Source organism: Camelus dromedarius, chromosome 22 (genome assembly GCF_036321535.1).
Source record: "Camelus dromedarius isolate mCamDro1 chromosome 22, mCamDro1.pat, whole genome shotgun sequence".
Lineage (NCBI taxonomy): Eukaryota > Metazoa > Chordata > Mammalia > Artiodactyla > Camelidae > Camelus > Camelus dromedarius.
Genome location: NC_087457.1, coordinates 4,863,983 through 4,888,071, shown reverse-complemented (window position 1 = coordinate 4,888,071; position 24,089 = coordinate 4,863,983). Strand labels below are relative to the sequence as shown.

The following is a 24,089-nucleotide window of genomic DNA, read 5'->3' as shown; positions in this document are numbered from 1 at the left end:
GCAGCGGGAAGTGGTTGCAACCCCTGCGCTCTCACAAGGCAGCCCCAATCCCGCCATCGCAGCCGCCGCCTTTCCCTGACAGCACAGCACCCGCCTTCCAGCAGCAGGCTGACCTGTAACCTGAGTTCCACGAACCTGGGGCAGCAGAGGCCAAGCTCAGGCCATGTGCTGGGGAGTTTGAAGCAAATCCACTGGCACACATGGGCGGACCCCATAACCAGCCACTGCCTTTGACCACACCGCGCCCTCCTCCTGGGAGCAGGCTGACCTGGGGTCCGTGCCTAGAGCAGCAGAGGCCGAGCCCTGGACAGGCCGTGGGGGATATGGGGGCAAATCGACCAGCTTGCCAGGTCGCTGCCCATCTCCCTGCCGCTACCCCAGTTTCGTGGACCACTTGTTTTAAAGTCAGTGGGTTCCTGAGATACAGGAGCGGTGCAGTCAGGAGGCAGGGTCTGCGGGGAGGGGTGCTGCCCGAGGGGGAGCAGGTGGACTTGCTCCCATCTCCCCCAGGGCCAGACCTGGATACGGCCTCTGCTGCCTCAGGTTTGCAGGACATATGTCATGTCAGCCTGTCCCTTGGAGGAGGGTTCAGGTTACTCGGGGCAGCCTCAGTGGCTGAGAAGGATTTTAGAAGTGGGCTCTAGCCCAGCATAACTAAATCCTTTCTTCTCTTGCTTCCTCAGTTGGTGGCTGTATCGGCTTTTTCATTATAGGTTATTGCTGGATAATGAACATAGTTTTCTGTGCTATACAGAAGAAACTTTATTTAAAATCTATTTTTATATATAGTGGCTAACATTTGTAAATCTCCCAGATTTATCCCTTCCCATCCCCTTTCCCTGGTAACCTTAAGATTGTTTACTAAGTCTGCAAGTCTGTTTCTGTTTTGTAAATGTGTTCACAGTGTCTTTTTCTCTCTTTTTTTAGATTGCACATCTGAGTGGTATCATTTGGTATTTTTCTGTTTCTAGTTGCTTTCACTTAGAATGACGATCTCTAGATACATCCATGTTGCTGCAAATGGTTTTATTTTGTCCTTTTCATGGTAGAGTAGTATTCCAGTATATAAATATACCACAACATCTTTATCCAGTCATCTGTTGCTACATTTAGCTTGCCTCCATGTCTCAGCTATTGTATACAGTGGTGCTATGAATACTGGGGTGCAGGTATCTTTTCACATTGGAGTTCCTTCCAGTTATATACCCAGAAGTGGGATTGCTGGGTCATAGGGTAAGTCTACTTTTAGTTTTTTGAGGGATTTCCATGCTTTCCATAATGAGTACACCAAACTGGATTCCCACCAGCAGTGTAAGAGGGTACCCTACACTCTTCTGCCTCTCTAGCATTTATCATTCATGAAATTCTGAGTGATGGCCATTCTGACTGGTGTGGGCTGATACCTCATTGTAGTTTTGATTTGCATTTCTCAGTTTATTAGTGATACCGAGCATTTTTTCATGTATCTATTGGACATTTGTGTCTTCATTGGAGAAATGCTGGTTTAGGTCTTCTGCCTATTTTTGGATTGAGTTTTTTTTGTTGTTGTTGTTGTTAAGTTGTATGAGCTGTTTATATATTCTGAAAATTAAGCCTTTGTTAGTCGTATCATTTGCAAATATTTTCTCCCATTCATAGGTTTATGTTTTCTTTTACTTATGGTTGCCTTTGCTGTGAAGGAAATTATAAGTTTAATTACGTCCCATTTGTTTGTTTTTTTCTCTTATTTCCATTGCCTGGGTAGATTGCCCTAGGAGAACGTTGCTAAGATTTATGTCAGATAATGTTTTGCCTATGTTTTCTTTTAGGAGATTTATCAAGTCTTGTCCATCTGCAGCTTAAGCCTGTACTCTAGATCTGTGCTTCAGTTTTGAATTTTGAGCTTCTTAGAGAACACCTACTCTTAGCTCATATGTCAGATTCAACATGTCTAAAGCTGATTTCATAATCTTTTTTCTTGCAGCGTCTCCACTTATTCACTGGGATCATCATTCTTCTGGTCTTGAATAGCCAAAGGCTTGGAATGGACTTTGATTCATCTTTCTCTCACCACCCTCCACATTTTGTCAGCTTCTGGAACTGTATGTTTTTGGTTTCAAGTGTCTATTCTGATTGCTGATACTCTGATGAAGAGCTTTCATCCCTGATACATGAATTTTTCCTTCTGTAGAATTCTTGGATATTCTCTCACCTCCCCTTTTCAGTCAACCTACCATTTTGACCTTCCAACATCTAGAGTCAAGTCAAAGACTTACCACAACCAGTTCTCAGACAGGTAGGCTTGAACCTTCATCACTTTGGCCTTACCTTATGTGTTCCAATCATTATGTGACTTAGCCTCCGAGGGTAACCTGTGCCTTATTAAAAACCAGGAGTCACCAGTTTTTTCCTCTCAAGTCCTCAGTTAAAACAGCTTAGAATTGCCCTGAGAACTAGTTGAATCCCTATCCCCTTCATAGAATCTTCCCTATTTACTCCAAATACTTCTAGCTCCTCTTTGTATTCCTGCACTGTTTATGATCGGTAGCCTGTTATCTTGGCTTTGAGTACTGACTTGGTACCATTCCTGGGTGGTTTCCAATGTGTCTCCTCACTGAGCTGGTAACTGGAGAAGACTCCATTGTTCAGCCTCCTTTATACCCTCACCCTGCTTAGCATCGGGCAATAGCAGGCATCCAGGCAGTGCTAAACTACTTTAGTTATTCGCAGGGGTGGTGGTGTGGAGTATAGCTAATAACTATTAATTCAGTGCTGCAATTAAAAAAGAAAGCCAAGAAAATCCATGGAGAAAAACTTTATCTCCATGTTCAGTTTAGCGCTTTACCTCAACAGTTTTCTTAACTCTGTGTTTACATTCACATAGTGTTCAGTGCTTGTACAGTTCCCTGAGGCAAGCAGGTGAGATGTCATTATGTTTGACTTTCACGTTACATTTCATATTGGATATATTTGTGCAATGACAAAACCTTCTTTTATAAGTAAACAGCTGGAAGCCCAGAGAGACTAACAGCCTAACCCAGGGTCACCTGGTTAGTGTTTGGCACAGGCCAGGACCGCGATTCACATCTTCCAGCTGCTCCTCTTCCAGTGCCTTTTCATTCCAGTGCTGGGAAATGTAGCCCCATCAGCCAAACGGCCAAGTCTCATTGCTGCCCCTTTACCTGCCAGTGATGGCAGTGCTACAAAACGTGGCAAAGGAAAGGTCAGAAATAGGAGTGATAAAAGACATGGAAGTGCTGGAAATGGATCCTCAGCCTCTTCCTCCCTATTTGAGCACCTCACAAGTGTCCCACTCTGACACTGCTGTTCATTGATTATAACACAGTCTTTAAAATCAGACTGATCTTTTGTAGGACATGCTTTTATCCTGGTCCCTTTCCTGCTAGTAGTCACCGTCATGGGCAGAAAGTGCCTGACTGTGCTCTGTTTGTCACTTAGGTGGGAGGGGAAGTGGGAGAGGAAGCGGGTTGAACTGAAGCCGAGCTTTTTACAGCTCTGTTGTTCTAGGACCAGAGCAGTTCCACTCCTGCTTTCATCACCTCTCCACCTCTGAGTCCCAGCCACCCACTCCTGCCTGCTTCCCCACATGCCACGTCCTGGGGGAGGACAGTGTGGTTGGCAATGCCCCCTCCACCCTCCGCCTTCCGCCCTGGGAGGTGCAGGAGTCTGCTTCAACTTTTGAGCTGTTTTGGTAGTTGGGCTTTTCCAGCCTTTCTAGGCATCTGCTTTCCAGCTCTGGGAAATTGGAGATGTAACTTAACCATACAAGTTCTATACTAATGTATTCAGTGGCATTAATGTGATGTTGTCTTTAAGGTGTTCTGGGACTGGATAGGAGGTTTTTAACACAGGATGCTTCACATCCAATTCTAAAGGCCTACAGGATGCAGGTGTAATTCAAGTTCTTACATGGCTGTAAGGCAGACATGGACATTATTTTATAATATGACCATATGTTCATAGATTACGGTTAGTCCGCCGGCTCTGTATCTAATAAAAGTTTAAATTCCAAACGCTTGAAGAAAATTTGCGGACCATGTCTTTTTGCCTGTAACTAGTTGCAAAAACTGAAATCAAGACTCTACCACAAGCCAGTGTTTCCCAGTAGAGAAACCCTCTACTTTTACAACCTCTAAGTAATGCGGTGGTTCTTTGGGTGAGATGAGGGATGCCAGAGTATTTTGTTGGGACACTAGAGTGGCATGACAAGTATTCTGGGACTGGTTACAGTTGAATCTCTGCTTCCTATATCCTGGACTGATTACAGAGTCAATGTTAGTGCGTTAACCAGCTTCTGAATGCAAGGGTAGCTAGGAAGACAACAGAGAAAATAGAAGGATATAAAGTAATGGAGAGACTTCAGAGCAGTACAAATGTTGACTTTGACACCACCAGCTGCTGACGTGAACTTGGCAGGAATTTGTGAGAAATGGTGGGTGTCACTGCAAGCAGGAGAGTCCTGCAGCTTTTGGGGTGAACAGGCAAAGGGGAGAACAGTTATTGTGACCACTCGGGGGCTGATTATTTGTGTCCTGAATGTGAAAATGTCTGGTCTCCTGTTCAATTTTGCAGCCACAACTTCACGTGACTCAGGGCATTATTTCCACCAGAAAACCATAAAAACATAAACAACCTCTGTTTCCCAAAGTGTTTGTTCTCGATCTGAGATGATTGTCCTGTGGTGGGAGGTAAGTGGGCGGTGGGTCCTATTACATCACTCCCTTTCACTAAAAGTCTACCTCGCTGTTTTTCACCCTACTGAAGAGGTGCTGCCATTCTGTTACACCTAGACCTATAAGACGGGCTTGCCTGAATCCTCAGGTGAATAGGGGTAGTTATGTGAAATTTTAAATAATTGCTTGGGTCATGTGGTCCTTTGTTCCCTCCATTGGAAATCACTATTCCAGAGCAAATAGTATGAATCTATATAAACTATATTGTTTGTAAGATGTGTTCAGAAGTTTTGCAGTAGGTTTAAATATTTGCTTGGTGATGGCATCTTGATTGTTTGAAGGAGGCAACACTCACTAGGGGCTTTGTTGGCTCCCTTAGAGTTCCCTTACTGGCAGTAGAGTGTTTGTAGGCAGAGTTAGAAATTTAACTGTGCTGAGAAGCCAAATTTGCCCTCAGCTGGGAATTGGCAGAAGAGTCAGTTATGGAAGGAAGGCTTTAGGATTATCTGGTAGCAGAGTTGTGGGATCCAAGCCCTGGGAAACCTCAGCTTTTGTAGAGTATGTTCTGTAACAATAGGCTATTGGATAATTTTAACACTTGTTATGGGATGTAGAGTTGGGGAAAGACTTAAAAGTGAAAGAACCTTAAAAAAGAATCTCCAAATATTTTAAAGAAAACAGTACTCAGAATGAGAGCTTTCCTGGAAAAGACTAGTTCTTCACTTCACAGGGGAAGCAGGGAGAAGGTGTAACTGCACTTACGGTAACTTAAAAGGTAAACCTTACCCTCCCACTTAGCTGTTTCCTGGTGTAAGTTCATATTCCACATCTGTAGTTTTAGACATGATGTGTCATTTTCTGGTACTCCATTCTGCTTCTGAGTGAGAGACTGACGCAAAGTCACATAGCAATTGAAAAATTGTACAAAAGTCTTTATTGTTAAAAATGTAGATATGTGGCAGAGTGCTGCATTTGCAAATGACTTTCAGTACAGAGAACACTTAAAAGAATGCGGTGTTATTTCTTTTTTTATTCCTTTAAGCCTTTGAATAGAAGGTTTTCTTTGCAGAGTTTCTGGAGTACATCAGAACAAGCAGGAACTAAAAATAGCTTTAAGAAAGCACCAGTATAGATGTTGTTTATAGTATGGTATCTGTCTTAAAGTTAACTCTTTAAAGCAGGAAGTTGTAACTCTCAATTTCTTAAGCAAATAAAAAACATTCTTGACTCTTAATGACATACTTTGTGGGGTGAAGCCGCTTTTGCTTCCATTCTGAGCATTGAAAGGCCTTCAAGGATAATTCTACCAGTCCTCAATATTTTATTTTCCTTCTGTTGTGAACTTGTTATTAAACTTGAAGCAGATATAAATATCATTAACTTGCTACATATGTAGATATTTAGTGTTACATTGTCAGAAAGTTTGTGTACATCACACGTATCTACATAATTCCCCAGGTTCCAACTGTGTTCCTGATAAAAGAATGGTGGGAAATGGCATTATGGGGATATGTCTTACAGTACACAGTGTTTCCCCTGTTCCCTCTACCAGATCTGGATGTTCTTTCATCTTTCGGCTTCTAGAATTTCTACCTCTTTTTCTTAAGACAGGTGTAACTCATCCCCCTGCTCACGCAAATATGCGTACACACACACACACACACACACACAATGTGCCGTAGGGAGTAGCGTGCACCATCCCATTCTCTGACTCCAGCTCTGATCCCACACACTGGAGGCAGTGTCTTGCACGAATTCATTTGTAAGTTCCTTTTTAAAACTCGAGTGGTCGGGAAATAGGACTGATATCCTCACATAGTAGGCAAGCCCTCATGGATAACTTCTATGGTTAATGCCAGGGTATCTTAATGTTTGAGTACCTGGGTTTCATGTCTTCCTGTACCACCTGTGTGACCCATGATTCCCACAGTTCTGTCTCCCGTTAGACTTTTTCTCTCAAACTCTGGACTCTTATAATATTCTGCTGATTTGGCATCTTCACTTGGAACTCTGATATCTTAAAACCAACATGTGTAAAAACTGAGCTCTTGGTCCTCCTACCCCCCAAACTGGTTCTTTATGCAGCCTCCCCCATTCAGTTAGTGGAAACTTAATCCTTCCAGCTGCTTGGGTCAAAAATCTTGGAGTTATTCTGACTTTCACTGACATACCACATGAATTCTGTCAATAGATCTGGTTTGACACTGCCTTTAAAACATATCCAGAGCCCAGCCACTTCTCACCATGGCTCCTGCTTCCACTGCTGCTTCCCTGCCCTGAGCCACTGTCCTCTCCTCCTGCATAGCCCTTCTCAGTAGCTTCCCACCTTTCATCTCTGACCCGTTTGCACTATTCTCACCCCGCAGTCAAGTGAGCCTTGAAAACCTAAGTTAGATTGTGTCGTCCTTCTGCAGTGCCTCCCCATTTCACTCCGGGTAAAAGCCACAGTCCTTACAATGTCCTCCAAGGCCATACAGGATCTGCACTGACCCTTCTCCGCAGCTCCAGCCGTGCCCCCATTCTGGAACATGCGAGGTCACGCTGGCCTTGGTGATGGTTATTCCGTCCTCCTGGGACTTCTCACCTCCTAGTCTTAATTCTAACCTCAGTTCACAGTGTGCCCTGCTCTGGTATTTAATACAACATCACCCTCATCCTATACCCTCAACTCTCTTTACTTTGTCCTTTTTACTTTTTTCCATGGTTCCTCTTTCCTAGCATGCCACCTCCTCTGCTGCTCTGTTGTGTGTATTGTCATCTCCACCCCCCACCCCAGCTAGACTCCAACCAAGCTCCGTGAGGACAGGACTTTTGTTTTGTTTATTGATCTATTCCAAGTGCCTAGAGTAGTCCTGGGTACATTGTAGGCCGTCAAAAATTATTTGCTGAATAAATTAAAAGGCTATTTTAAAAATGAATCATCCTTTCATTAACAGGTGAGGAAAGGAAGCTGCATGAAGGAAAATGGTGCAGTAAATAATGATATTTGCCTGTTGTACTATGTATGATATATATATATGTGTTTTAGTCTTAATTTGGTATCTCAGTTTCTTAATTTAATAGCTGTATTAAGGTGTAATTTACAGGCCATACAATTCACATATTATAATTGTACAAGTCAGCAATTTTAATTATTTCTAGAGTTGTGCAACTGTGTCCTCATAAAGTCCCCTTGTGTCCATCCATATGCAGTTCGCCCTCCCCTCAGTGGCACCCTGATTTTATTTGTTTTTGTTTTTTTGGCAATCACATCTGAAAAGAATAATTTACACAGCAGTACTAATATAGCTTTGCACTTTTAGAAATGACACACTTAAATATGAAATCAGGAGTCATTACTGAATGTAGGCAGCAGTATCAGACATCGGTGAGGAGAATGGACTTGAGTGTCAGACTGGCTGCGATATTACCCAGCTCCACCATTTACCAAGTTACCCAAATTATTTTCTGTCTCAAGCTCTATGTCTGTTATATGGGTGTAATAATAGCAGCTTACAGAGTTGTGAGGATTAAGCAAACAGGGAAACAAAATTTAGTATAGTGGCCAGCTTATGTTATTACCTAAGAAATAGCCTTGCAGGTAGAGAGCAAAATTCAAATCAGTTTCTAAAGTATGTGTAAAATATGATCCAGTTCCTGCCTGGTTTGTAAACACGTATGCCTACTGCAGAATGTAAAAGCAGGCTAATTTCCAACAGAAAAGATCATTTCTCAGCATTTCTTTCAAAGGTAGTTGCAAAATAATTTTTACTAAATTTTCTGTGCCCATCTCTGACAGAGCTTTGACACCAGGGAGGTAATTATCTACATTTTTGTTAAAATGATGCTGACCATCAGGAAGTGTTCCGAATTATATTTTAGCCTTTATGTTGGGAAATATTGTGAAACTTCTTCTAAATTAATGGAGGAGGGGCATTCATTGTAGCTCTTGTAGCCTGATAAGGCTTCTCTAAATTATCTTTTTTTAAATTTTAATTAAAGTAATTAATTAATTTTTTGCAGGGGGTGGTAATTATGTTTTTATTTATTTTATTTTTATAAGAAGTTCTGGGGATTGAACCCAGGCCCTTGTGCATGCTAAGAATATGATCTTTCACTTGAGCTATACCCCCCTAAATTATCTTTAATAAGGTCTTTTTCTCTGTTTTGTTATTTTCTTTTATGTACAGATGCACAAAGCAGGGTCATCAGAAGCCTCTCAATTCCAAAGATGATTATAGTGAAAAACATTGCACAGTGACAGTGAATCCTTGGAATATGAAGAAAGATTGTAAAGTCCTGAATGAATTAAGAAGGAATTGTTACATTAACTTACATGTAACCATGGCTCTCTTACCTTTATTTTTCACTTTATAATGAAGATATTCCTCACCCGTCAAGGTTGCTTTGTTAGATATAGGGAATATCTAAAGCCTTTTCTGGAAGTTTTTTAAATAAATAAGAGCAGGTAATTTATCAGAAGTGTGAATGGTGTAATCTGCTCTGTCTAGTATGGTAGCCACCAGCCACATGTGGCTATTGTGAATTGAGATGTTCTATAAGTGGAAAATACATAATAGATTTTCAAGACTTCGTACAACAATAATAATGTAAAATATTTATTAAAAGTTTTCAAAGTGTTAATCACACTTTTGAAATGATAGTATATTGGATATTTTGGGATAAATATAATTATTCCTGGAATTAAGTACACTTGTTCCTTTTTATTGTCTAAATGGGATTACTGGAAAATTGTGACTTGCACTATGTTTCTATTGACAGTGCTGGCTTCTAACTTATTGCAAATAATATGAAAAAAACTTTGATTAAGTATTTTATAATTGAGTAGTTGATTTCCATCATATTATTTTCAGGTGTACAACACAGAGGCTCAACATCTTTATATATTATATTCCATTTAATGTCACCATAAAATAATGGCTATATTTCCCTGTGCTGTATGATACAGCCCTATAACCTATCCATTTTATACATAGTACTTTTTACCTCTCAGTCCCTTACCCCCTTCCTGCCTCCCTCTCCTCCTTCTCCCCATTGGTAACCACCAGTCTGTTCTGTGTACCTGTGAGTCTATTTCTGTTTTATTATAGTAATTAATTTGTTTTATTTTTTAGATATACATATAAGTTAATAAATAGAATATTTGTTTTTCTTTCTCTGACATATTTCACTTAGCATAATACCCTGTAGGTCCATCCATGTTATTGCAAAAGACATTATTTAATTTTTTAATGGCTGAGCAGTATTCCATTGTGTGTGTGTGTTCATGTGTATATATGTGTGTGTATATGCGTGTATATATGTAAATATACATATATATATAATATACCACAACTTCTTTATCCAATCATCTGCCAGTGAACATTTGGGTTGTTTCAGTGTGTTGGCTATTGTAAATAGTGCTGCTGTGAACACTGGGGTGCATGTGTCTTTTTGAATTATATTTTTCTCCAGACATATACCCATGAATGGGATTGCTGGATCACACGGAAGTATATTTCCAGTTTTTTAAGGAAACTCTATACTGTCCTCCATGGTGGCTGCAACATTTACATTCCCACCAACCGAGTAGGAGGGTTCCTTTTTCTCTTAAAAGGTCAAAAATTCTCTACATTTATATACTTTCCTTACAGTTTAGGACACAATTTGGCAAAAGTCAGATAGAATTTAATAGGAGTAAATACAGTATTTTTTCAAATGTCCATGCATTATGGATAGATACGTTATTGATGAGTTGGTTCCCTATTTTTGTAGATGCAGAAGTTTTTATAGCTTCACAGACATTTCAGTCTTGCAGAAAGAAAAATGTCTTTGCATTTTGCTGAACTTGTCCGGGTGGCTTTATGGAATTTGGTCCAGGCCTGCAGAGGTGAATACACATCCAAACTTGAACCATTTGAATGTCTGCAAGATTTTAAGAGTCTAGAATGTCAGATCTGGACTATAACTCTGGTGAATGACATCAGTGAGTGGACTCAAGAAAACTCCATTTGAGTGCAAAGCCTTTCATAAGCCAAAAAAGGCTTTGAAATTGTGGCAAAGCCAGAGACTTTTGTGCACCACATATGGCCACAAACCCATGGGGACAACCACAGGCCTTCTGGAGTGCCAAGGGAATTCCATGTGAGGAGTCCAGCACTCACAGGAATCCAACAAGTCCCTGCCAGCCAGAGCACCTTCATTGCTACTGTGGTATTTTGAGCAAATGTCTTTTCTTCAGGTTCAAATTGGTTTGTTGTTTTTTTTTTAATAAAAGAAAATCAAACAACTTCTTGTTCCCTTGGTGAAAGTAAAAGCCTAACATTTTCTGATTTCTTTTGACAGAGAAAACTTGAGCCTATGAATCTAAACTCATCTGTGATGGCCTGCAGCTGGGAGCAAGCAGATCAGTGTCAGTCCCTTTGCAGCCGTTGGCTGGGAGCCTGCATGTTCCCTGGAATGATATTTGAAACATGTCACCCTAGCCGTGCCTTCGCTCTGGACTGGGAGGCGAGTCAGTCAGAATCTGCATTATGGAATGTATGTTTCAGATCCAAAGCTAGGAGATCTTTTTTAATAGCCAGAGAATGTAGTCATAAATATATCTATTAATGTATTTATGCAAGAACAATTTTAAAGTTTTTTTATTATAAAAATTTCCCCCAAAATTGAAAATGAAAGAACATTGGAATTAAAATCCAATGGAATTAAAAACAGTGGAATTAAAAATCATCTGTACCTTAGTTATACATAAACAATCTTAAAATCCTTCTAAACATTTTTTTGTTCTAATGTAGATATTTTTCCCTTCCAAAAATGAAAATTATTATTTCACAATTTTTTCTTTTTCCTTTTATTATATATTCCATATTAATAAATATAATTCTTTTAAATCCCTTTTAATAGCTGTTTAACATTATATTGAACAGATATGTAAATAGTCCTAGGTTTAAGAAATTTAAAAAATTGTCATTACAATGCCCCTGCAAAGAATTTTTTCGTGTTTCTATTTTTAGTTACTAATTTGGACTAAAAGTTAACAAGTTTACTTTTCTTCATCTAAAACATTGGTTATTTTATGAATGAATTGTAAGGATTTTAAATAACTTTTCAGTAATTTCAACAAAGAAATTAACTTTAAGGCAAAAATGTATGATGGTTTGCAAATCTATTTTCATTATATCTTCACTTATTCCAGTGTCATATCTGTGTGTGTTTGCACAAGTGCTTTAACTACCAGCAATGTAAGAAAAATCTGTGTACTAAAAATGTGAAAATAGTTTCCTGGTTTGTGTTTTCATTCTCCCAATATAGGTTTTGGATGACAAGCTTGTATTTGCAAATGTACACACCCTGTGGGAGGTGCTCTGTACATACGCTGAGATACTGTACATAAAATTGCCTCTGAATCCCAATCATCTGAAAACCGTGTCCTCAGCCTTTGATACCTTCAGCTGTTTTATGAAAGTCCTCCAAGTGGATGAAAGTATCAACAACCGGAACAAGAGTTTTTCATTGCCCTATTTGAGAAGAGCTGCGTGAACGACTTTTATATTCAGGATAGAGATACATTCATCAATCCAAACACCAGGAGCCGCACTGTAAGTCTAAACCGAGTTTAGCTGCTGTCTTGGGGGTGATTTAGAACCTGCTGTTGAATTATAAGTGATTTAGTTTTGTTGGTTTGGTTTGGTTTTTAAAAGCTGCCCATAAAAATGAAAAAAGAGAAAGAAAAGAAATATGCCTACAGATTCCTGTTAGGATAGTAAACAGTGGCTGGTTATTTACCCTGTATAAACCACACGCTTTCTTAGAATCTATTTAGGTTTACTTCATCCTTTCTCAGATCAAGTATCAAGTAAGGGACAGTTTTAAAAAAAAATTCAGGATTAACTGGCTTGTGAGCTCCGGGATCTGCAAGGCAGCTTTCCCTTCCCATGGTGTAAGTCAAATGGCAGAAATGAAATAAAGCACTTCATGTATCCTCCGGTGTTAACAGGAAAAGGTGAGTCTTCTTGACCTTGTTACTTCCTGGGTAAAATGAAGATAATATGTCAGGAGTCGACAAGCCCATTTAGGGCAGGAACCATGTTGTCTTGTTCACTGCTGAATCCCAGGCACCAGGAAGGCTGAGTTTAACAAGTGGGTGAATGAATGAACTGTAGTTCCCCCAGAGTTACCATGTGGGGCAGTGTGGATTAGCAGCTAAGAGCATAGACTCGAGAGGTGAGGGTACAGCTCAAGTGATGGGGCGCATGCTTAGCACGCATAAAGTCCTGGGTTCAGCCCCCAACACCTCCTCTAAAATAGACAAATAATCCTAATTACCTCCCCACCCCCCACCAGAATTACCTTATTATCTCCCTGCCACCAAAAAAAAAAAAAAAAAAAAAAAGGTAGAAGTGGCCAAGAGCATAGACTCAGGCTGGAACACTTGTGCTGGTTTCTCGCTGTCTACCTTGTAAAAGTCATTTAGCCTCTGTGTTTATCAAGTTCCTCATCAATAAAATGGGGATAATAATAGTACCCACCTCGTAGAGATGCTATGGGGATTAATGAATCTGCTTGAATTTTAGAACAGCCCTGGCTAATAGTAAGTACTATGCATTTGCCAGCTCTTTTCATAATTACTGACAGATGTTATTATCAACCAAAGAAGTATTAGTTCTTTGTAAGGGAAATGCATGTTAGACCATTTCATTTATCATTTTCTGTAATTCAGGCTTTTTCCCTCTGAAATACCATTTTCTGTCTGTGCACTAGTAAATCACAGGGCTTTCCAAATTTCATCTGTCTGAGTTCTTGTCATGATGACAATACTGCAGAGTTTTGACATTTTTTAGGGACTCCATCTGAGATGACAGCAACCCCTCAAATTCAGAAGCACTTCTCTAACTGACAACATCTCGCATGAAATGAAGTTTGTAAAATGTAAGAGCTTCAGACGCTAAATGATGCCATAAATGCAAAGATGTTATATCTAAGCTCTTTAAATAAATCCTGTCATTGAAATAAAGGAAATACTATATTATAGCGCTCTATGACTTTGTTACCTTGCTATCCGTTTATCTGACTCTCTAAGACAAAAGAAAGCAAAGACTGAGATTGATCATTACTACTGTGCGGTACACGTATTTGTGGATGAAGACCATACTGAAATGCACTGTCTAAGATACTAAAATGGACACTAAACAGCTGCTTGATGCACATGCATGAACAGAACAGGGAGCTGGTTGCAGGGAGCAGACACTGAGCTTCCTGGATCAGAGACTCAGCATAGCAGTCCAGCCCAGCAGTCCACATGTTTTATATTTATATCCCAGCAAAATTAGCAGTGAGAGTCTGAAATGAACTTTGGGGACACTTGCAAACAGCTGTCATGATTACTAATGTGGGACACCAGGATTCTACAGTGTTTAGTTGGCATCTGCACACAACCATTTCTTTTCCACTAAAGCCTGTTGTAATTGCTGGTTCCACATCCAGGCTGAGGAATCATCTCATGTGGTGTTTGGGAGGGAGGTAAGTGGAGTCAGGACCCATGCTAAGGCTGGGTGGGTAATAATCTGGTTCTAGTACAGGAGAAAGGAAAGTAGGTCAGGTGGGAAGGAGAATGACTGGATTTAAATTTTGTTTCTTGAGTAAGCTAAATATATAACATCATGTCAAGTTTCTTTATTGTTTATATTCCATGTGCTGTCACCGAATAACTACTGAATTGTGGGGACAAAAAAGCCTGGGTTTTAGAATTGACCCTGCCCCTAAACAGCCAGAGTCCAGGTTCCTCTGGGTGTCCAAGGAGGGGGCTGCTGCCTCCACTGAAGCAGTTTGGGCACTTGGGTGGCGTAGTTTTTTTTGCTGTGGAAGACTGGCCCGGTTGTAGGACATTAAGCATCTGCAAGGCCCTCACCAGGTACCCACGGTGGTCCCAGGAGTGTAACATCCAAGTGTTCCTTTCCAGCCACGTTTGCAAATGACCCTCAAGGGGTTAGTATTAATCCTCGGTGAGAATTATGAAAAATTATATGGTACCTCCATCCCTTCTGGCAAAGGAGGGCCCCTTATTTACAAATGACCACAAAGTGTTAGCACCACATTTTATTAGCAGAACATGTGAACACGTGGTGACAGTGACGCTCACCTGTTTGCTTCTGCTTCCCAGTGCAACTTCAGCCTCCATCAGAGGACCTCAGCTGCCCCAGCGAACAGGGCCTTCTGTACAGGGAATGTGCTCCTCCTCGAAGCATAGACAAGAAGCAGCCCTTAGATCTCATCAGGTGAGCTGTTGTGGAGAGCACTCCAGTGGGAAGGGCTCAGGGTTGCCCTCATGGCTTCTGAGTGTGACAGTCCTCCAAGAGTGTTACCAACCAGGAAGCTCACAGGAGCTCTGAGCTTTGTTGCCCCAAGTTTTTACTGGAGACTTTATTACAAAGACATGATTTATTGGGTCACTACTGACATGGGTACCCCAAACACTAACTGTAAGTCAAAGCCCTAACATTTGAGCCCCTACCTCTCCTGATGGTCAGTCACTTGTCACAAAGCTCAAAGCCCCACTCCTCTAATCACATGGTTGGTGTCTCTGGCTGGCCAGTCCCCATCCTGAGTTATCTCATGAACACAAGCCATCCAAGGGTCCACCATGAATAGTAAAGACACTCCTATCTTGGGAAATTTCAAGGCTTTAGGGGTTGCCGTCCAGGAACTGGGAACAAAGACCTACCAAATTCTTCATTAAACAGGAGTAAATGTTAGGTTTCACTTAAATTATAAAATAAGAGAAGTATTCTCACTGCTTAGCTCTATCTGCTGTTCGACACCGTTTCACTACACCACGTGACTGTAATGTCGCGCTCAGCATGTGTATTTTCAGAGCATCAGCGCCGGCTGCTCCCCGGGAGCTTATGCTGTTTGGGCAAGGCTGCTGGGAGGAGGGAGGCCAAGGACAACTGAGCAAACAAAAATAATCGGGCTAATAAGGAAACAATTTCAGATTGAAATGAAGGAAATAATACAGTGTTGAGATGGGAGACTTGGGGGAAATGGAGTCAAGAAAGCTATCTTTGAGAAGGTTACATGTGAGCTGAGATGGTGATAAGGAGGCTGATCTTTGAGGATCTGGGATAAGTCACCCCAGGAATAGAGGCAGCTTGTCCATTGCCCCGAGGCACAAATGTGCTCAGCAGGTTTGAGGAGATACTGGAGCCAACGCTGGTGAGAGTGATGAGACGCGAGGTTTAGAAGGGCATCAGGAGCACGGAAAGTAGTGTAGACTCTAAGTGCAGTGAGAAGCAGTCATGATAGTTTAAGCACTAAGGTAATTTTCTCTCACAATTTGCAAAGATAATGTGGAGAATGAATTGCAGGGACCCAGGAAGCAGGGAGGCCTGGTCGGAGGCTCTTGGAGTGGGCCAGATGAGAGATGGTGGGAGCCAGGGAGAATGCGTTTGGGGAGTGGAGCTGACAGGATGCAGTTATGGGCTGGCTGTGGATGGTGAGGAGAAGAGAAGGGTCAAGGTAGCCCCAGGTCGGCCTGGAGCCAGGTGCCTGATCTTCCTAATCTCAGTGCCCCATTCAGATGCCCACCTACTTGGGCAAACCTCTTAACCTTCCAAGTGAGGGTTTTAAATCACTGAAGTCTTTTTGTTTGTTTCACATTTTATGGAAAGATTCAAACACGTACAGAAGTAGAGAGTACAGCACAGCCAGCCTGTCTGTATCAGTCACCCATCTCCAGAATTATCAACTCAGAGTCACTGTTGTTGCAACTTTCATCTCCACCTTTTCCCCTCCCCCACTGCGGGATCATTTTGAAGGCAATCCTACGTAGCTTAACCTTTCATTAGTGAAATGACAAGGTCTCTTTCAAATACAATTGGAATATTCATTTTTTTTAGGGTTACAAAATAATTCCCTGATTGTCACAAAAATACACTTTTAAGCAGTTTTGGGGTTGAAATCAGGATCCAGACTAAGTTCACACATTGCAGCTAGCATATCTCTCAAGTGGGTTCTAATCTATAATTTTCCTGTTTCTCATTTTCCTTGAAATTGCTGAGGGATTTCTCTATTTCCTGTTTGGTTGATTTCATTCTCCCCTGTGGTTAGACTTATTTCTCCATCCTATGTATTGGCTTTAGCTAAGTGATTTGATCCTCCCCTAAAAGCTTGATCTGAACGAGGTTCAAGTTTGTGCAAGAATATTTGTTATATGAAGTTTTGTACTCCTGTCATAAGGTACATAATGTCCAGTTGACTCTCTTTTTTGTGATGACAGCAGCCAATAATGATTGTCACCCGGGATCATTATTTCATAAGGGATTTTATTTCATGTGGTCATACTCTAATTTCCTCCCACAATTATCAGCAGGATCACAGTCATGAAGAGGCACTTTCTCATTAACCCGGATTATCCTGTAGAACAGTTTTAAAAGAGGAAGTTTATATATTTGTAAATATTTAAAGTTGATACATTTTTCTATTGTTTCTAATGTTTTTTTCTAATGGAGGTACTGAAGATTGAATCTAGGACCTTATGCTTGCTGAGCACACACTCTGCCACTGAGTGTACCCCATCCCCCTTGAGATTCATATTTATATGATATATTCCTTCTGTTATTTTTGTTTTATGTTATACAGAATTTGATGGTAGGGCAATGGGTTTGATGGCTATTTAATCATTCTTTATGGGATTTTGGGCTTGGTGTGTGTGTTTGTGTTTGTAAAGAAAACAATTTTCCCACTATTTTACGTATGTTTTGTGAAGGAAATTATGTTGATCTGTTCCCTTCTCCTGGTCCATGTATTCCCTTGTTGCTTCCCACTAGTGGCCCCTTGAGCTCTGTGACAAGACTAGCATGTCGTTAATCCAGGTTGAAGGAGATCTGAAGAGATTTATTCAAGGAGATGAAATTTGTAGACAATGAATTGGAAAGTATTGAGAAAGTTATTCATTAGGAGAAGGTATGTGGTTGAATTGTTAAGCGCAGAGAAATCTAAGCTATGAACCACCAAGACAATTATTAACTCCAGGAAAAACAAAGTAGGGAATAAAAAAGTAAGCCTAGCAGACAACTTGCTACAGCTGTGAACAGTCTGTACAGAGTCCTAATAATGTAAAGCAAGGATACTGAGCTGATCAAAATTATAATGTATTTGTATCAAAAGTTTGGAAGAATGAAGGTTTGGGTGTGTAGAGGAGATGTGGTTTGAAAGAGAGCTTAATATTCATTTTCCAAAATAGAAAGTTAAATAGGTGATACATAAAGCTGAAAAAGTCAGTAGGCTGTGTTACAAGGATATTAGTCAGAAATAGGGAGTTTTTATTCCAAGAGTCAGCAGTAGGAGCTGAACATTGTTGCTTCTGACCAGGAAATGGGGTGGTTGTTGGGAACTGCTCCTTTTTACAATCGGTGTTCGAGAACTGTTTGACTCTTTAATGAATGTATGGTATAAGTTTGATAAAAAGAAATCAAAGCTGAATTTTGAAAAATTGATGTTAAGAATTGGGGTGTTTTTGACAGAGAGAGATAACAATCAGACAAAACTACATTTGAAGGGATCCTCATTATTTCTAGCCTTTCAGCAAGGACTAGGGGTCAGATATCTGTTTAAGGTTCAAAAATTCTTTCTGACATTCTTGCCGACATGTAAGCTTTGGAAGTAATGAACTCTCCGTCATTGTAAATATGCAGGCAGAGGCTGCCTGACCAGCTCTTTAACTGTAGCAGGGTGTGTTTACCATTGGCCAGTTGGAGCAAGCAACTTCTAACATTCTTTCAGTTTTGAATGTGGCATTTTCAGGATGGATAGTTGATAAGAATGTATTACAAAAAGCTTAACAAGAAAGAGTCCAAGACATCTCAAACCCATTGCCAGGGTTTTCTCTGCCAGACACCATCCTGAGCCTGCCATCTGTGAGCCAGGCCACAAAGACCAGTCACATGAGAATGAACACACTTTGTCCCTCCTATATGATTTGGCATCAGGCTCAGCCATTTTCCCCATGGAATGGTCCACGCCCAGGTCTCTGACGATGGAGCTGGTCTCACAGCAGCCCTGTGAGCGCTGGTCCAGCCCTAGGGGTTCCTGCGTGAAGTTTCTCAGGACTCCAGGCTGTTCTCAGAGCTGAGTCCCCCCTACGCTAAGCCCTCGGAGCTCATCTCAGCTCCAGACTGAGCCGGAAGCTTCCGAGAGAACTCAGAGCTGAGGAAAGTCACAGGTTTTACCCAGCACTGCCGCGTCAGCAGTGCTCCAGCTGAGGGAAGTAGCAGCAGCAGCAAACACACCTGAGCCGCCGCCTCATTTTTCCGCCTCATCCCTAAGCCCTCTGTGTCTGCCTGTCTGTGTCTGTCTCCCTTTCCGGACCAGCCTGGCACCGCTTCGTGCCCTGCCTCCTTTCTTCTAATCTTGCCTCCCTGGCCTGTTCCGTCTACTCCAGATTAACTGAGTAACATTGAAGGGTTTTTGAAACCTAGGAACAGCCGACGTGCTAGATACAAAGAATACAGGGCAGTTCCTTACTCAGCCACATCCCTCCTGCCCTCTCCCATTCCTACATGAGTTTTATAAATATTTTGTCAGAGAGACATTGCACTCCCAGTTGTTATCATTATCAGCCATTTCCTTATTATCTGTGGTTTACGATGCATTTGCTCCAGGGAAGTTCCCGAGATAAGGCAGACTCAGATGACTGAGCCAGTAGTTGAAGTCCACTTGTGTCAAGCCTGTTAAGAATGATCTTTGGTGGGATTTGTTGAATGTGCCAGACTGTCCAGTGAGTGGTGATGATCCCCTGCATCTGCTCCGGAGTCGGCCTCGTCCCCTCCTTTGCTCTGTTCTCATTTATCTCTCTTCAGCAGGTGAACCAGTGATCTGTATTTCTATGATACGTAAAATACTTCTTATTTCACGGTAGAATTTGGGGGCTGCTGTGAAAGCGCATATGTTTTAAGTGTGAATTGAGTCAGAGGTTTAAACTTAAAGCCCCCTTGATTTAGAATCAGAAATTAGTATGATGGAAGGAGGGTATAACTCAGTGGTAGAGTGAATGCCTAGCATGCATGAGGTACTGGGTTCAATCCCCAATGCCTCCATTTAAAAAACAAATAAATAAACCTATTTATGCCCCACCAAAAAACAAAGAAAAAAGAAATTAACATGAGGATGAAGCTACAGAGTGAATATGTGTGTCTTCTGAAACTACCTTCTGTCTTTCTACAGGAAATTCTACGGAGAGAAGGTCGGAATCTACTTTGCTTGGGCTGGGCTATTACATTCAGATGCTCCTCCTGGCAGCAGTCGTGGGGGTGACTTGCTTTCTGTATGTATATTTTAATCAAAATAACTGTACTTAGAGGTAACTTCTCTTTATTCCTTGTTACGGTGCTTACTTAACTTAGAATGACATTCTCCAGGAGCATCCACGTTGCTGCAAATGGCCCTATATTGTCAGTTTTTATAGCCGAGTGGTTTTCCATTGTATAAATATACCACTTCTTTAGCCAGTCATCCGTTGATGGACATTTAGGCTATCTCCATGTCTTGGCTATTGTAAATAGTGCTGCTATGTATATTGGGGTGCAGCTGTCATCCTGAAGTAGGGTTCCTTCAGGATATATGCACAGGAGTGGGATTCCTGTGTCATATGGCAATTCTATTCCTAGTCTTTTGAGGAAACTCAATACTGTTTCCACAGTGGCTGCACCAAACTGCATTCCCACCAGAAGTGTCGGAGGTTTCCCTTTGTCCACAGCCTCTCTAGCATTTGTCATTTGTGGATTTTTGAATGATGGCCATTCTGACTGGTTTGAGGTGATACCTCATTGTACTTTTGATTTGCATTTCTCTGATAATTAGTGATATTGAGCATTTTTTCATGTGCCCATTGATCATTTGTATATCTTCCTTGGAGAATTGCTTGTTTTGGTCTTCTGCCCATGTTTGGATTGGGTTATTTGGTTGTTTCTCAGTAAGTCATATGAGCTGCTTATATATTCTGGAGATCAAGCCTTTGTTAGTTTCATTTGCAAAAATGTTCTCCCATTCTGTAGGTTGTCTTTTTGTTTTACTTAAGGTGTCCTTTGCTGTGCAGAAGCTTGTAAGTTTCATTAGGTCCCATTTGTTTATTCTTGCTTTTATTTCTATTGCTTGGGTAGACTGCCCTAGGGGAAGATTTCTGAGATGTATGTCAGATATTTTGCCTGTATTTTCTCCTAGGAGGTTTATTGTATCTTGTCTTATGTTTATCTTGCTGAAGAGACTATCTTTATTCCATTGTATATTCTTGCCTCCTTTGTTGAATATTAGTTGACCAAAAGTATTTGGGCTCATTTCTGGGCTCTCTATTCTGTTCCATTTGGCTGTATGTCTGTTTTTGTACTAATACCATGCTGTCTTGACGACTGTAACTCTATAGTATTGTCTCAAGTCTGGGACAGTTATTTTTCCAGCCTCTTTCTTTTTTTCTTAAGTTATTCCCTGGAAATTCTATGTCTTTGATGGTTCCATATAAATTTTATTGTGATTTGTTCTAGTTCTATGTAATATGTCCAGGATAATTTGGTAGGGATTGCATTAAATCTGTAGATTGCCTTGGGCACTGTGACCATTTTAACAATATTGATTCTTGCAATCCAAGAGCTTGGGATACCTTTCCATTTTTTAAAGTCTTCTTTAATTTCCTTCACCAATGGTTTATAGTTTTCTGTGTATAATTCTCTCACGTCTGTGGTTAGATTTATTCCTAGATATTTTATTACTTTGGGTGCTATTTTAAAGGGGATTGTTTCTTTACTTTCTTTTTCTATTGACTCATCATTTGTGTAAAGAAATGCAACTGATTTTTGAACATTAATCTTGTAACCTGCTACTTTGCTAAATTCTTCGATCAGCTCTAGTAGTTTTTGTGTGGATCTTTTATAGTTTTCTATATATATTGTCGTGTCAACTGCATATAGTGACACTTTTACCTCTTCTTTTCCAATTTAGACCCCTTTTACTTCTGTTACTTGCCTGATTGCTGTGGCCAGGACTTCCAAGACTATGTTGAATAGGAGTGGTGATAGTGGGCATCCTTGACTTGTCCCAGATTTTAGTGGGAATCTTTTGGGGTTTTCATCGTTGAGTGCTATGCTGGCTGTAGGTTTGTCATCTATAGCTTTTATGATGTTGAGATATGTTCCCTCAATACCCACTTTGGTGAGAATTTTTATCATAAATGGGTGTTGAATTTTATCAAAAGTTTTCTGCATCTATTGAGATGATCATGTGGTTTTTGTCCTTTCTCTTGTTGATGTGAAGTATTACATTGATTGATTTTCATATGTTGAACCACCCTTGTGTCCCTGAGATGAACCCCACTTGAGCATGATGTATTATCTTTTTTATGTGCTGTTGGACTTTATTTACTAGTATTTTGGTAAGGACTTTTTTCATCTGTGTTCATCAGTGATATTAGTCTGTAATTCTCTTTTTTGGTGGTGTCTTAGCCTGGTTTTGGTATCAGGGTAATAGTGGCTTCATAGAATGAGTTTGGGAATATTCCTTCTTTTCAATCTTCTGGAAGAGTTTGAGAAGGACTGGTATGAGTTCTTCTTTGTATGTGTGGTAGAACTCCCCGGTGAAGCTGTCCAGTCCTGGACTTTTATTTGTAGGGAGGTTTTTTATTGTTAATTCAATTTCATTCCTAGTGATCCATTTGTTCAAGTGGATAGTTTCTTCTTGATTCAGTCTTAGTGGACTGTATGTTTCCAGAAACTTGTCCATCTCCACTAGGTTATCCATTTTTTTCCATGTAGTTTGTCATGATATTCTCATATGATATTCTGTATTTCTATGTTATTTGTTGTAATTTCTCCATTTTCCTTTCTTATTTTGCAAATTTGTGCTCTCTCTTTATTCTTCTTTGTGAGTACGGCCAGAGGATTTTCGATTTTATTTATTCTTTCAAAAAACTAGCTTTTGGTTTGATTGATTATTTTCTCTATTTTTTTAATCTTTATTTTATTTATTTCCTCCATGATCTTTATTATTTCCTTCCTTCTGCTGACTTTTGTGTGTTTTTGCTCTTCTGTTTCTAGTTCTTTCAGCTGGTGGGTTAGATTGTTTATTTGGTATTGTTCTTCTTTTTTGAGGAAGGCCTGCATTACCCTAAACTTTCCTCTTAGCACTGCTTTTGCTGTGTCCCATATGTTTTGTGTGGTTGTGTTTTCATTTTCACTTGTCTCAAGGTATTCTTTAATTTCAACTTTGATTACATCATTGACCCATTGGTTTTCTAATTGCATGTTGTTTAATCTCAATGCTTTCCTTTCTTTCTCCTTTGTTTCTCTGAAGTTGATTTCTAGTTTCCATGGCATTGTGGTCAGAAAAGATTCTTGAGATAATTTCTATCTTCTTAAAATTGTTGAGGCTTCTTTTGTGACTAAGTACATGATCAATCCTAGAAAATGTTCCACACACATTTTAAGAGATTGTTTATTCTGTTATGGGGGATTGTAATGCTCTGAAAATATCCACTAAATCCAATTATTCTCTTGTATCATTTAATTTCTCTGTTGCCTTATTTATTTTCTGTCTGGAAGATCTGTCTAGTGATGTTAATGTGGTGTTAAAATTTCTGACAATGATTGTATTCCCATCAATTTCCCCCTTTATCTCTGTTAGTAGTTGTTTAATGTACTTAGGTGCTCATGTTGGGTGCATATATATTAATGATTGTAATATCTTCATCTTGTATTGATCCTTTAATCATTATAAAATGTCTTTATTTATCTGTCTTTATGGCCCTTGTTTTAAAGTCTATTTTGTCTGAAATCAATACTGCTACACCTGCTTTTATGGCATTTCCATTTGCATGGAATATCCTTTTCCGTCCATTCACTCTCAATCTATATGTGTCCTTCTCCCTAAAGTGTATCTCTTGTATGCAGTGTATTGAAGATTCTTGCTTTATTATCCAGTCTGCTACTCTGTCTTTTGACTGGAGCATTTAGACCATTAACATTTACAGTAATTAATGATAGATGAGAGTTTATTGCTATTTTCAACATATTTTTGCAGTTGATTTGGTATTTCTTCTTGGTTCCTTTCTTCTTCCTTTTGTGGTATGGTAATTTTCCTTTGTATTGTATTTAGTTTTTGTGACTCACTTGTAAGTTTTTGGCTTGTGATTACACTTTTTTGTAAGTCTGTTAACCAATTACTGTAACTGTGTGTACTAAACAGATATTAATGTAATCTCAAACCCATCCTACTGAGAACAAGATTTAAAAAAAAAAAAAGAAGAAAGGAAAAATACTCTCACAGTCATGAATTCTCATTTCTGTAGCATCCTGCTTCTTTTCTATTTAGAGTAGACCTTTCAATATTTCTTTTAGCATGGGTTTAGTGTTGCTAAATTCTTTTAGTATTTGCTTCTCTGTGAAATTCTTTATC

The 24,089-nt window shown here is 40.1% G+C and overlaps 1 long non-coding RNA gene across 2 annotated transcripts; it reads left to right on the top strand.

The window, feature by feature from the left end:
• Window positions 1–3,451: 3,451 nt before the first annotated feature.
• LOC135318888 (uncharacterized) lies at window positions 3,452–20,400 on the top strand. Of its 2 annotated transcripts, XR_010377291.1 has the most exons (7): window positions 3,452–4,688; window positions 8,843–8,990; window positions 10,998–11,192; window positions 11,967–12,253; window positions 13,496–13,583; window positions 14,815–14,929; window positions 19,875–20,400. It is a non-coding gene; the product is annotated as an uncharacterized LOC135318888 (long non-coding RNA). The 2 variants fall into 2 exon arrangements; XR_010377290.1 differs by lacking the exons at window positions 3,452–4,688; window positions 13,496–13,583 and having other exon boundaries at window positions 8,057–8,990.
• The last annotated feature ends 3,689 nt before the right edge of the window (window positions 20,401–24,089 follow it).